The following is a 15277-nucleotide window of genomic DNA, read 5'->3' as shown; positions in this document are numbered from 1 at the left end:
CCTTGATCCACTTGGAGTTGAGCTTACTGCAAGGAGACAAGGATGGATCAATTCTCATTCTTCTGCATGCTGACCTCCAGTTGAACCAGCACCATTTGATGAAAAGGCTATCTTTTTTTTCCACTGGATACTTTCATCTCCCTTGTCGAAGATTAAGTGGCCCTAGGTGTGTGGGTTCATTTCTGGATCTTCAATCCTATTGCATTGATATGACTGTCTGTCACTGTACCAATACCATGCAGTTTTTAACACTATTGCTCTGTAGTATTGCTTGATGTCCGGGATGCTGATTCCCCCAGAATTTCTTTTGTTGTTGAGAATAGTTTTAGCTATCCTGGGTTTTTTTTATTCCAGATGAATTTGAGAATTGCTCTTTCTAACTCTATGAAGAACTGAGATGGGATTTTGATGGGTATTGCATTGAATCTGTATATTGCTTTTGGCAAGATGGCCATTTTAACTATATTAATCCTACCAATCCATGAGCATGTCAGATTTTTCCATTTTCTGAGGACTTCCATTTCCTTCTTCAGAGACTTGAAGTTCTTGTCATACAGATCTATCTCTTGTTCGATGAGAGTCACACCAAGGTACTTTATATTGTCTGTGGCTATTGTGAAGTCAACAGGCTGAAGTCAAGAAAGAGGAAACACAAAAATCTCTTAAAGAATTAAAGGAAAACTCAAACAAACTAATGAAGGAACTGAGCAAAACCATCCTGGATCTAAAAACAGAAGTAGAAACAACTAAGAAATCACAAAGGGAGACAACTTAGGAGATAGAAAATCTTGGGAAGAATTCAGGGGCCATAGATGCAAATATCAACAACAAAATACAAGAGACAGAAGATGCTGCCGAGACCACAGAAATCACGGACTCAACAGTCAATGAAAATGTAAAATGCGAAAAGCTTGTAGCGCAAAATCCCCAGGAAATCGAGGACACAATGAGAAGATCAAGATTATAGGTATAGATGAGAGTGAAGATTTACAACTGAATGGGCCAGCAAATATCTCCAACAAAATTATGGAAGAAAACTTCCCTAACCTAAAGACAGAGATGCCCGTGAATATACAAGAAGCCTACAGAACTCCAAACAGACTGGACCTGAGCAGAAATACCTCCTGTCACATAATAATCAAAATGCCCAATGTACTAAATAAAGAAAGAATATTAAAGGCAATAAGAGAAACAGGGCAAGTAACATATAAAGACAGGTCTATCAGAATCACACCAGACTTCTCACCAGAGACGATGAAAGCTGGAAGATACTGGGCAGATCTCATGCAGACTCTAAGAGAACACAAATGTCAGCCAAGACAACTATACCCAGCAAAACTCTCAATCACCACAGATGGAGAAAATTTAAAAAAAAATTATCACATCCTACTACAAAAGCCTATACTCAACACAACTGGAGAATCTGTAGGAAATGGACAATTTCAAATACCAAAATTAAATCAGGATCATTTAGATCATCTAAACAGTCCCATAATCCTTAAAGAAATAGAAGTAGTCATAGAAAGTCTTCCAATCAAAGAAGGCACAGGACTAGATGGTTTCAGTGCAGAATACTATCAGACTTTCAAAGATGACCTAACATCAATATTCTTCAAACTATTCCACAAAATAGAAACAAAAGGAACACTAAACAACTCCTTCTATGAAGCCACAATTACACTGATACCAAAACCATCCAAAGATCCATCAAAGAAAGAGAACTTCAGACCAATTTACCTTGTGTGTTTTCCTTTATTTCTTTAAGAGATTTTTGTGTTTCCTCTTTAAGGGCTTTGACCTGTTGAGCCATGCTCCCCTGTGTTTTTCAAGGGGGTTATTTAAGTCTTTCTTGAAGCTCTCTATCATCATTATGAGATAGGTTTTTAAATCCAACTGTAGCGTTTCCCAAACCCTAACCCTAACCCTAACACTAACCCTAACCCTAAACCCTAAACCCTAACCCTAACCCTAACCCTAATCCTAACCCCTAACCCTAATCCTAACCCTAACCTTAACCCTAACCCAAACCCAAACACCTAACCCTAACCCTAACCCTAACCCAAACACCTAACCCCTAACCCTAACCCTAACCCTAACCCTAACCCTAAACACTAACCCTAATCCTAACCCTAACCCCTAACACTAACCCTAACCCTAACCCAAACACCTAACCCTAACCCTAACCCTAACCCTAACCATAACCATAACCATAACCCTAACCCTAACCCTAACCCTTTTTTTCCTGGTGTGTTGGGGACTTGCTATGGTGGGAGAACTGAGTTCGAATGCTGCCATGTGGCCTTGCTTTCTGTTGGTAGGGTTCTTGTGTTTGCTTTCACCATCTGGTTATCTCTGGTGCTAGTTGGTATTGTTGTCTCTGGCTGGAGTTTGTTCCTTCTGTGGGCCTGCAAGCCTGTGTCCTTACTCCTCTGAGCCCTGCTGGGAGATCTCTCTCTCCCTCTCCTGGTTGGCTATGCACAGAAGGCTGTGGAGTTTCCTGGCTCCCTGGTGCAAATAGTGGTGGAAAGGCTTCCATCCTAGCTGCTCCACTGATCTTATGCCCTGTATGCTCCTAGCTGGTCCCCTCCAGAGAGAAGGTGGAGATCTCACCTCTGGGCTCAGAAGTGAAAGTGCTGCTGCCAGATTTCTTGTGATCTCTTCTTGCAGGCTGTGCACAGAAGGCTATGGAGTCTCTCGGCTCCCTGATGCAAAAAGAGTCAGTCACTTTCAACCTTCACATGGAAGCCAATTGTTGGAATTTCTGGGAATCTGAATAATGACCCTATTTTCAGTCCAGGAAAGGAACGTGTACCGCGTCCACATGTAGTGGAGTACATTACCTTGTACTCCAAGTTCAGCAGCCTCAAGTTCAGAAGCATTTTATAATTGGAGGAGGAGAATTGAGCAAAGGGTAAGTACAAGGACAACAGCATATATGTGGCTATAAATGACAGTGGATGGGCAGGGGGAAATCACACTATCCTACAGTACCTATCTTTCTTGAAGTTACAGTAACTGTGGCACTGGGGAATTTTCTTTGTTTGATATGTAGCACTTTGGGGAATTTATACCACATTCTCTCCTCTTTGTCAGAAACCTTTATAACCCTTCTAAAGGAATCTTCTTATGCTGGTGGAAGAACTGAAGACTAACTGCTTCTATACTGTTTCTGGTGGTGCAAGATTTAAACGGCATGGACCAAACAATAAGATCAGGAGAAAAAGAGTCAATGGTCAGCCCAGGAAGGGCAGCCAAGGCCTCAGGAGGCTCAGGACTAACCCACTAAGGTCTTTTGGTTTTGACTTTGGACCTGATTTATTTTGACAATTAGCTAGCAATCTACATTGTCTAACAGCCATCTAATAATTTTCTTGCTATCTCTAGTTGATTTGTCTAGAATCTATATTCTTCTCCCAAATAGACACATGCTAGCCTTTTAAACCTGCAGTTTTCTCTATTTCTCTATGATGGGGCAGCCAGTAAAAGATCATCCTTCTACTGCAGTATGGTGCAGTCTTAGGGGGTGTCATTCCTTATGGTATTCTGGTTTCTCCTCAAGTGTCCAACCATGAGGAAACCACTCTATGAACTATTTAAGGGGAGCTGCTCTATTGGTACTTCAATCCATGGATTCAAAGTGAGGCCACCATCCCTCCTCCAGACACATCAGCAGACGCCCTTGGGATTAAAGATGATCATCACACTGTTTTCAGGTTTTGATAAGTGTCTTCTAAGGAGGGGGCCTGGGAATACTGGCACATATAAAGATTGGTGCTTACCACTGTGCCCTCCCGCAGAGCAGCCAAAGGGCTTGAAGAATCAATATTTAATGCTACCTATGGCTCCAACATTGTTCAGAGATTCTTTAATGAGTTTCCCTGTGGGAGAAGTTACCATGGACATGACTGCTTCTCCATCTGAGATAAAGTACACTGTTTAGCCCTCAACATCTATTTTGACCACAGGCTCCTGAGGGTTGATCTCAATGGAGTCTCTTAACTTTCAATCTGAGTCTATATCCCAAGTGGCAGCTTCAGCCCACTGTGGGGCCTTTTGTTTCTCTGTGGCTGGTGCAGGGGCCTTTTTTTCCTTGCGGGGTTTTATCTTTGGCTCCTGGTTCTCTCTTTCTGTGATAGTCATTGTTCTAGTGTCCTTCTTCCTTGCAGTAAGAACATTTGTCCCCCTGTAATAGCATCTGGTGATCTCCTTATCTTTTAGGTTGCTGAGTGTCTAAATTTTCTCCAATAGCCAATGTGAACACCATCCTTTTTAGCTTTTTTCTCTAATTACATTTCTGTTTATTTTTAGCCTCTTCCATGTTAGCAACTACTTTGATGGTGATGTTGATGTCCTGTTCAGTATTCATTAGTGTGAATCACTTTTGCTTTTAGAGCTTTCAGATAACATCAAGTGCCAACTGTTGGGCAAAGCTGTGTTGACTATTGACCAATGCACATGGGCTTCTGGGTCAAAATGTGTATCCTATCTTTAAGTGTCACCACGCGGATCCTGGAATTGTTTGGGGACTCCTGAGTGACTTCTGAAATTATGAAAAGATTTGTGACTTGCAAAATCTCCATCCTGAACTCCTCCGGGATGACTTTTCTCATTCTGAGAAAGGCCTGGAGACCTTTTGGTGTGTTGGGGTTACATTCGGGACATTCAGTACTGAAGATATCAGTAAATCACTCTACATTAGTAGTGTGTGTGTGTGTGTGTGTGTGTCTGTGTGTGTGTGTGGTGCTTTAATGACCAAGCAAGCAGTTGCTGCCCGTAAGATCATATATACTTCATCTGCAGTAATAAAAAGGGGGGCAGTCAGGAGTTGTTGACAGTTGTCTCAAATAGGGTGGTGGCTAAGCATAATGGTGGCCAGAAAGTTGATCACAACTTATGGCTGCTCTGCGTATGGTACGGTATGATGTCAATAGTTAGGGATATCAACAGTGGTGAATGGCTGATAAACTTATGGGACTGGGATTAGTCTGCGAATCCCATCTTTCTGGAGACTGGCTGACCTTGGAGATTGATACAACAGGAATAAGAGCAACAGAAGTCTTCAAGGCATCTGGACCTTAAGCCATCTGAGGTGAGAGATCTCCTCTAGTGGTCTGTGGTCAATGGATCCAATAGCAGCTTTGGTATGAGCTTTCTTTGGGTGGCCAGAAGAATATAAAACAAACATTGGAGCTTGGGTTTCTGGATTCTGAGGGTGGGGATGGTCATACCCAGAAGAAAGGGTATACAGTGGATGTTCTGTATCTTGATCATCTACCTGGCTTTGGCATGGTTGAAACTATGAAAGGGTAGTATAAAAGTGGATTCCTAAAGGGCATGGAATTGAACCCTGTCATGGGGGTGAAGGGCCATACCCAGTACTGACATAAAGCAACTTTTCAGGTGGCCTTGGTCTTCAGTGCAGGCAACCCTAAATCTTCCTCTGGTGGCCAGGTCCAGAATTCTTTCTGAAGGCCAGAAAATGATGAAGGAAAGAAAGCTAACTTCAGACAAGAACAACAACATGAAATCAATACTTGTGGCACCACCTCTGAGCCTAATAAAAGTTTGTTCCATCTTTCTGTTTACAGTAAAGCTGAGTTTGATCTTTCATTCCTCTGAATTGACTATTTTGTACACTACCATAGGAAGGGGATCTATAGATAAGCACAATATTTACCAAATGAAGTGCTGGTAGTGAATGAAAATTTTCATTGAGAAATAAACTTTGGAAAGGCTCAAAGACACACAAATTGGAAGGCAAGCTGAAAGGTGAAATCATACCTGGTTACATTTGCCTGCTCACTCCTGGGATATTGAGCTAAATACATTTCTCCCACGTGGTGCTTGGATGCCCAAAGGCCATTGGCAGTAGAGAATCTGCTCCGGTTTATGAGAATAATGCATTTACCTGACATTGGGGGTGTTTGCTTGTTAAATCACTATCCAATAGCACATGTTTTTGAACTGACAAGCTACCTGCCTAAAGTGAGTCAGGTTGTCAATGAAATTACCAGGGTGTTCAAAAAAAAAAAAAAAAGAGTCATAGCACACAGAACTTTGGATTACCTGTCAATATTATTTTAATACACCAGAACCTTAGACATAAGGTCGAAATGAATTACAAGGTCTCCTTAATTCTCAGTTTCCACCGGGGTCATTGACACAGCTCTCCATGAACATTGTGGTTGTATACTTTCCACAGTGACCACGTCCACTATGTTGTTTAATCTGGGTGTATACCCAGAAGGCATATGGAGAGAATCAAGGGTAAAAAATATGCTGGATTCCACCATGCCATTTCTTCCATCAATGCTAGTAACATAAACCTATGATGAGAAACAATGGTAGTGAGTCTGGGGAAGCAATGTAACCCACCACAGATGGCCCTCCACACCCCCAGACTCCCAGCTCCAATCAGCAGGTCTCTCACCACATCATGACCTCACACTCTACCTCCCTGACTTTACAACTCAGTCTCAGGCTGTCCTAACCAAGGTCTGACCTGCCTTAATCAGTAGGCTGAACAAACCCAAAGCACTGAATGTTTCCCCACAATTTCCTCATAGCCAAGATGATTTTCTAACTGTTGTCAACAGCACAGCCTAACATCAAGGAAAACACACAACTTAGAATTAAGCACACATTTAGGAATTAAAAACACACACTCACACACACACAAACACACACACACACACACACACACACACACACACACACACTACATTGTTCTCTGCTTATTTCCTTTTCAGTCAGTGAACACAGGTGTCCACTCTGGCAGGGGACATACTGCCAAACATACTAAACAAAATCCTGGACAAGAAAAGAAAGAAGGAGAGGCAGCTGCCTACCCATGACAAGACAACATGGAGGTGAATTACCTCTTCCATATATTGAGTGTTTAGGGGGCTCACAGAGTGGATATTGATCTTTGACGTTCCTGGATTGGTGGAATACTCAACAAGCAGTAAGTCTCCTTTGAAAGGCTTAAATGCTAAAACAGCCAAGAAAGTGAGAATGATTCAGTATTAATACAGTCTGGTCACATCACATATCCTATGTCCTTCCTCACTTCCATAAGTTGAGTAACTTTTCCTGCGTGTAAAGTAATTTCCCAAATACTTAATCAACTTAAACTTCTTCCTAGAGGAAGAAAAGAAGAAAGCCCTGTAAACACTGGTTCTTTTACAATGATGCTTTTGTCAGGCACTGAGAAAGACATGTGTGGTGCAAGTATTTTCAAGATACATCACTTACACTTACGCAGTGCCATCATTGATTAGATTTTGAATGTATCCTTGGGCAGTGACACAAAGATTAGACTCTCTGCATTCAGAAATGCAATGGATGGGTTTCCTACTCTCATGGGCAATGCTCTGTTACATGTGAGTTTCCAGTAGTTTTGAGGAACCGTATGTGAAAAACCAAAATTAAAAAATCACTCAGCCATCAATCGACTGAGGCAGGAAAACCACAAGGTCACGTGGTGATGGTGGTCACAGGGGACAGGATCTATAGGCAATGTTTAAAATGCTGGCATTTCCCCCTGTATTGTAACTTACTTTCAATTTCAAGGACACTCCCACACTCTTTCCAGCTTAAAACCCAAGCTCAATACTTATATTTCTTGCTCTGTTTTTAAAGCTATAACTCCTACCTCCTGAAAACATGTACAATGGGAAGCACTTTTCTTTGCTTATGTACACATCTTCTTCAGTTACTGAGGTGACACAGCTAATGCAAAGTTTTCTGCCAAGTTTTGATGGTTCACTGCCTTCAGGAAGATCATTCATAGCTTTCACCTATAAGAGAAGACAATGACTGCAGGTGAAATAAAAATTACACACAGGTGATTGCACCCTTACCATGGATTCCCCATCAAAACAATAGCATCTACTCCTGGGCATAGAAGGGGTGCTATCATATCTGTATTGAAGTGCATCAAATCTACAGGTTATGAAGACATTTTTAAGTAAACAGGAAAACCAGGCCTACGACCTTGTCAGACACACCAGACCCAGGTGATGTGCAACTCCCTCATTTTAACCTCATAAAGAGGTGTACAACTATCACTTTGATGGCAATGGCCCCCAGTGACCTGTTTTCTGACAGATGATGGTTTAGTTAAAGATTGTCAGGGACAAGCAAAGAATGGTCCTGGCTCTTCACCTGAGCTCATTCCTTGTTGCTGATAAGTTCTATTTACCTGCTTTTTCCAGTCCTGTAGATTACCCCTGTGGCCCTCATTCAATCAGCCCACCCGTTCCTGACCGTGGAGAAAGTCCTGCTCTTTGGCTCTGCATCTGGACATAGATCTGTATGATGATGATCCACAGCACCTGACTCTACAGAAGCAGTTCCTTTACTACAGTCTGTTTCAGTTTCTAATCTCATCAACGAAGACTCTATTTACATTGTTATCATCCTATTTCTGAATGTTCCTGACAATCTCCTGAGGCCTCTTTAACCCTGTGTGTGCATTATGTAACCTGTAGTTTTTGTTCCTTTACATATTGATTGTGATGAGATTTAGGAATAGTGATTAAGGGGGCTGGAGAGATGACTCAGCAGTTAAGAGCACTGACTGCTCTTTCTTCCATAGGTTCTGAGTTCAAATCCCAGCAACTACATGGTACCTCACAACCATCTGTAATTAGGGTTGATGTCCTCTTCTGGTGTGTCTGAAGACAGCAACAGTGTACTCATACATAAATAAATCATAAAAAATGGATAGTGATTAAGATTGTAATAAAAGAAGCTGTATATTCTTGTCCAGATTACCAAAGAAAGCAGGATTTTCTGGTAAACTGCCACCATTGAAATCACTGATTTTAAGTGAGGTAACCCAGTCTCAAAGCTCAATCATGGTATGCACTCACTAATAAGTGGATATTAACCTAGAAAATTGGAATACCCAAAACCTAATCCACACATCAAATGAGGTACAAGAATGATGGAGGAGTTCTGGAAAGACTCAGTGTAACAGTATAAGGCAAAACCAGAACAGGGAAGTGGGAAGGTGTATATGGGACAACAGGGGGAGGGAAGGGGACTTATGTGACTTTCGGGGAGTGGGGGGCCAGAAAAGGGGAAATCATTTGAAATGTAATAAAAAATATATCGAATAAAATATTCATTAAAATAGAAATCACTGTTTTACCAATCTATTGTTATTCGACAAATTCTGACTTTGTGGGTAAGCATGAGTGTTTTCCTATGTTCCTGACAGAGTGCACTTATGGCAGAATTGATATTTCCAAAATATTCAGAAAGCAAAAACCTAGATTAAAAAAGTTGTGAGAGAACACATAACTAATTTCCTAGTAAATATATTTTTGTGATTATGGAAAGACCTATCGGGAATCTATTTATAAGAAGAACAAGATGTAAAAATTATAACTGTATCATTTAGATGTTAAAAATCAAAATAATATTAGACTCTGCTTCTGTTTTCAATCTTACCATAAATAATAATAATAATAATAATAATAATAATAATAATAATAATGTCTGTTTAAAAATACTTGCAAAGGGATCTTCTGTTGCCTGCCTTTGAGACTCTCAATTGAGACAGTATAACTAAAAATAATTTGACAATAGCCATCAATATATAAATAGCAGAACTGAAGTGATACAGAATTGTTAGCCTTCCAAAACTTATAGTAGTATTTAAAAGTTTGATTTATGTTGAATATACTTTATTTCAGGGATAGAAAGTTAGCTCAGTGTTGAAGAGCACTTGGTGTTGTTGCAAGGGACCCAGGTAAAAAACACTGCATCTACTTGGAGGCTTCCTACCTCTTCTGCCAAGAGGCCCACATGTGGAAGACAGATGCAGGCCAAACACTCACACACATAAATAAACATAAATCTAAAAATTAATCAATGATGCACACTTTAGCTGACATGGAAAAGTGTATAAGATATACTGTCACATTAATTCTGGTAGTTTGGACATTGAATAGAAAATAGCTGGTCACTATATGATAGAAGTTGCTGGATTATACAGAATCATCATTTACATATTGTTGAAATGTTAACAGAAGACAAAATATCTAGTAAGCAAAGAAGCATCACTGCATTTAAATATTAGAAAATTAAATCCATTACTCTCAGAGAAGTGGGTTGTCAACTTTGACCATATACCAACATTGTTGGAATCTTTTTTAAAAAATTAGGTTTTCCCCTTGTAACTCTGGTTGGCATGGAACTATGTAGACAAGGCTGGGCTCAAACTCATAGAAAGTCACCTGCTTCTGACTCTGGAGTGCTGGGATTAATGCCATGCACCACCATGCTCACCCAATGTAGGACTTGCCTAACAAGCTCAGATATTTGAACCCTTGGTTCCCAGTTGGAGACACTGTTAAGTGAGGTTTAGGAGGTGTGAGCTTGCTGGAAAAAAATTGAGAATTTTAGAGATTAGCAACATTTCTAGTTCTGCTTCTGTGCTTTGTAATTGTATTTGAAGAGGTGAGCACTCAGCTTCCTGTTTCTGTCACCATACCTGCTGCTTTCCCCTATGCCTCTCGGTCATGATGATCTCTTACTTTTCTAGAACCATAAGCGCAAGTAAAACACTCTTCCGTAAGTTACTCTGGTCACGGCATTTTATCACAGCAACACAACAGCAAGCAATACAGTAAGAGCCTCTACAGAACCTCAGCCATACCTTGATTGCTTTCGGGATATGAGTTCTTTGGTTTTCTCCCACAAGTGCAAGGACATTTGTCCCGATTTGCAGAGGTGTGTTGTCACTGATTACGTCCATATTGAAGAGGATGGTTTCATTAATCCAGCCGTAGTCCATACACAGAGAGGTTACAACACCCTGAACGGACTTAAACTTGGAGTTATCTACGACACAGGAAAACAAGGTCACACTGGTCCATGTCAAATGCAAGCATCCCCTACACACAAGTTCTACTCTCACCACCCCTGTAGATAATGAGCACACAGCATCACTTCTCTGACCAGTAGACAACAGCCATCCCTGCATCCTAAGGTTGTGACTGCTGAATGGCACCTCCGTGTCATCTCTTTCTGCTGTGGGTGACCTGTCCCAGTGAGACTGTAACGTGTGTTTATCCACCTGCTCAGGAAGCCCCTTTAAACTGGTATACTATGCCTAGTATGCATACGCCTGAGTCGGCAGCAGGAGCACGTGTGGAGCCGGAGCTCTAGATCCTCCAACCTCCCTCTGACAAAGCACTAAAAGACGCCTGCAGATGTCAGGACGCTTGGCCAAACTTTCTTGTGTGCTTCACGTGAATAATGGGTAAGTGATGTTTGGGGATGTGGCTCCAGTACCCTGCTGGGACAGCCGGCCACCGTCCTTTATGGTGGCCCCCTTACAACCCTGCCTCCTGGCTGCTTCAGATACTTGTGTGCCTGAAAAACAAGGCTAAATTCCCTCTCAAAGTGAGAGGTCCCCCTTCTCTGGGGGATAGACAGAGGCACTTTCGAGGACAAGATGCGAAGGCAGAGACAGGACAGCCCACAAAGCCTGTGTCACCTGTTCTGTGAGTGTGTGCAAACACCCTCCGGCTTTGGCATACGGGAGGAGCTTGGCACACAGTTAAGTGCTGGCCTAATGTGGAAACTCAGGCACATCCTCACGATGAACGGCCACCCAGGGTCCCCCTCGGCTATTTGCACCTTAAGATGGAGGATAGCCTTTATGAGGAATCTCCTTGAGTGGGTGTATTGTGGAGGTGGTTCCCAGATTACCTAGAGGCTGTTCCTGTGATGTTTCTTCAGACATGTTCCTCCTTAGAAAGAATGCAGATGCCCACCGTAGAAGTTTAAGCATGGTGGTATCACCATCAGCTTGGGCAATGCCGAAGGCTTACAGATGACTCAGCAGGCTTCCTTTTTCTGACTCTTGGTATATGGTCCTCTTCCCTAGCCTCTGTGAGATGAAAGTATATGGCTAAAGGGAGGCTCTCAGGAAAGCCAGGGACAGTGTGCCTCCCTGGTCCCTGCCAGCTTCCCTTAAACCTCCGTCTCCAGGGAGAGCCCACCTCTTTCCACTGGCCAGCCAATGAGAAACAACGGTGTGTTTACATCACTGCTTATGTCATTGCCTCTAGCCAATGAGAGGCACCAGGGAAGGGCGCTCAGTCCTGCCCACCCATTATGAGGGCACCAACAGGAAGTTCTCTGGAAAAGCCACTTGCAATTGTGCCCTTGGGTATTCAGTTTGGTTTTAAGGGGCTGGCTGTTTTCTACATTTTCATGAGAGAGTCAGGAATTTGTCTTAGGAAGTGTAGCAGAAACTGGTGTCCCTGCTCTGCCCACTAAAAATAGTGCTTGGTGGTGGATATAAGCAGTAGCCAGGAGGCTGGCTAGTTAAGGCACTTTTTTTGCCTTTAGCGAAGGCCCCTGTTCAGTCCCTAGCAACCACAAGGCAGCTCACAACTCTCTAAATTCTAGTTATATTTGTTCCAACGCCCTCTTCTGGCCTATCCCATACCAGGAATTCGAGTGGTGCAAAACACACATATACAAGCAGAAAATGGTGGCTCATGCCATCAGTGCTGTTAATGGCAGCTCTCTGGAGACAGGGGCAAGAGGTATCTATGTGTCTGAGGCTTGCCTTGTCTACATACCAAGTTGTAAGCCAGACAAAACTTCACAGTGAGACCCTATCACAACAAAACAAGACAAAGCAAAACAACAACAAAAAAACAAAACCTTATGTGTACATATAAAATAATTTTTAAAAGCACTAGCCACCGTTGTTAGATTCCAATAATAGTGTGTGTCAGAGAGGTGGGGGAGAGAAATAAAACATTTTAGAGATTGCATTCCTATTGTTTAATATGATTCACTTTATAATTTGAAGTAGAGTTGTTTTCCTAGTTCTTTGGTACACATGCCAATACTCACAGACAGAGGGTAAAACATTGTAAGTTAGGCTATCTTCCCAAGGTGAAGTAAAATTCTTTTGGGATACATGCTTAGATTATTGATTGAGGAGGGAACCAGACCACCAGAGCTGTACTGAGGCCAAAATATAAAGTCTATAACTGGCCTGGCAGAAGTGAAGATATTCTAACAGGATACTTGTGTCTCTTTGTCTGACTATCAGACAGTGGAAACAATGAACTCCCCCCAAATGGGAATTTTCCCAGGAATCTCATGCTGAGAGAAGAAAATGGCCCCATCCAGAGTGGGATGTTATCTCCCAGTCAGGGATTTCTCAGTTCCAACATTTTGGCCACCTACTTCACAGGACAATAATACTAAAGCCTAGACAGTGATGGGTCAGTAGTATGCAGGCCCAAATCTTGACTGGGACTGCTTAGATGTACATATCTTGAGACTTGTATCTAAACTTGTATCTCACTTCCAGGCCCTGAAAATGGACCTGGGAGATATCTTTGGATATCTTTGTCCTACTCCCCATATGGCTCCACTAAATAAATCATTTTTCTACTTTTAGGGTGGTTCTTTTAATTGGTTTATTTGAGGATGATTAGCTGTAGCTGACTTGAAGCTCAGGTTGTAACCCCCAAGTTTGATAACAGTCCCTAAAAAGTTCCTCTGTATAGCACAGGATACAAAAAACTTTGACCCCTGGAAATTCCAAATATCTGCTCTTGCATGGGAAAGGCATCCTGCCTTATTTCAATGTGTTGTTCTTCAGGCTCATAGTAGACATCATCGAGCAGGAAAAGGATTACTTAGCTGGAAAAGCCCATATGACCAATAATTTGCTGCCTGGCACAGGCCTGTCTATGAGTGTTACAGTGAACCCACCAAAGATGATAAATTAGAAACAATTTATAGCAAGAAGCATCGAGGATGACCCCCAGACAGACCAAACCCAAGAGAGAATGTAAACCCTTGTTCAGCTCAGACATCCACTGGCGCCTGCATGACCAGAAGAAAGGCTGAAGGGGCGCTAAAGGATACAAAGCCAAGGTGAAGGACGAGTCAAAGAGAAGATCAGCATGGTTGTCTGCTAAACCTGCTCCTCCAAAGCCAGAGCCCAAGCCTAATATGGCCCCTGCGAAGAAGGGAGAGCAGGTACCCAGGGGAAGAAGGGAAAGGCTGACACAGGTAAGGATGCGCATCATCCTGCAGAAAATGGAGACTCCAAAACAGACCTGACACAGGAAGGAAGTTTAAGGTGCTGGAGATGCCATGTGACATGTGCATTTTTTATAACTATGTCCTTCTGGTCACTGTACCCTTTGAATTACTATTTTTACATGTTTTATAAAAATGCAGAATTTTGTTTTTCCTCTTTTTTTTTTTTTTTTTTTTGTAAAGCTATATTGTTAGCACGCAGAACGCTTCATTATTGGGATGGAAGGATCCTGTGTCACAAACAAAATATCTCTCAAGCTGGATCGAGGACAGACATCCTCTTTCCCTGATAATTTTGAAAGGCTCCTGTTGGCTCCCAGGAGAGACATCCTGGTCTTGACAAAGGTGGCCACCAAGGCACAAAATGCCTTGTGGTCTGGGAAAGCTCCAAATACATTTTTATATCCTCTTCCCCTATACCATCAACAAAGATTAATTCACTTAAAACCAGAGACCTGTGGAACCTGGCCCCCAAAATTGGTTTTCCAGTCTTCTGGGGGATGTGAACTTTGCAGTGACTTCATCAAATATCTCCCGAAGAGTTCTGGTTCCTTTATTTAATTATTGTGGGTCTTCAGATTGATAATTCTGTGATGTTTGTTTCCTGAAAGTCAGGGTCAGCTTGTGAAAAGTTGTTAAACTTAATGTGAAATGTCAACTCTCAATCTTAGCTACTTTCCCCTTTTCAAAACATTGAATGGAGACTTCACTGGGCTTTATAGTGGCTTTCTGATTTTGGTAGTCTATGCAAGAAGGGAATGTGAAATTCTTGTATATTGTTAATTTCTGCCCATGTCCTGCCTGAAATCCCATGATTGTTTGTGAAAAGTATCTTTACTAAAGCTGGGTACAGTTAGGCTTGGAAAAAAGAGAAACAATTTATAGCCAATTGAAAGATTTTATTTTGGACAGCCAGGACTACACTAAGGGACTTGTGTGTCCCTTCCCCCACAGCACTGAGCTGGACTTCTCAGCCCATCCCATCACCTGCTACATTCCTGGTCACCACCCCCAGCCTTCTGCTTGTGTTATCCCTGGCCTTAGTTCTTCTGAGAACAATACAGCTGCTTTCTCCTGGAAATCAAGGCTGCCTCAGGGCAGTCTCACCTGGAAACATCCTGGGACTTGTGAGACATGAAGTCCTTTAACCCCAACTGAGAAGAGGGGGCGGCAGGGTTATACT

Source organism: Apodemus sylvaticus, chromosome X, assembly GCF_947179515.1.
Source record: "Apodemus sylvaticus chromosome X, mApoSyl1.1, whole genome shotgun sequence".
Lineage (NCBI taxonomy): Eukaryota > Metazoa > Chordata > Mammalia > Rodentia > Muridae > Apodemus > Apodemus sylvaticus.
This window is presented reverse-complemented; position numbering follows the sequence as displayed.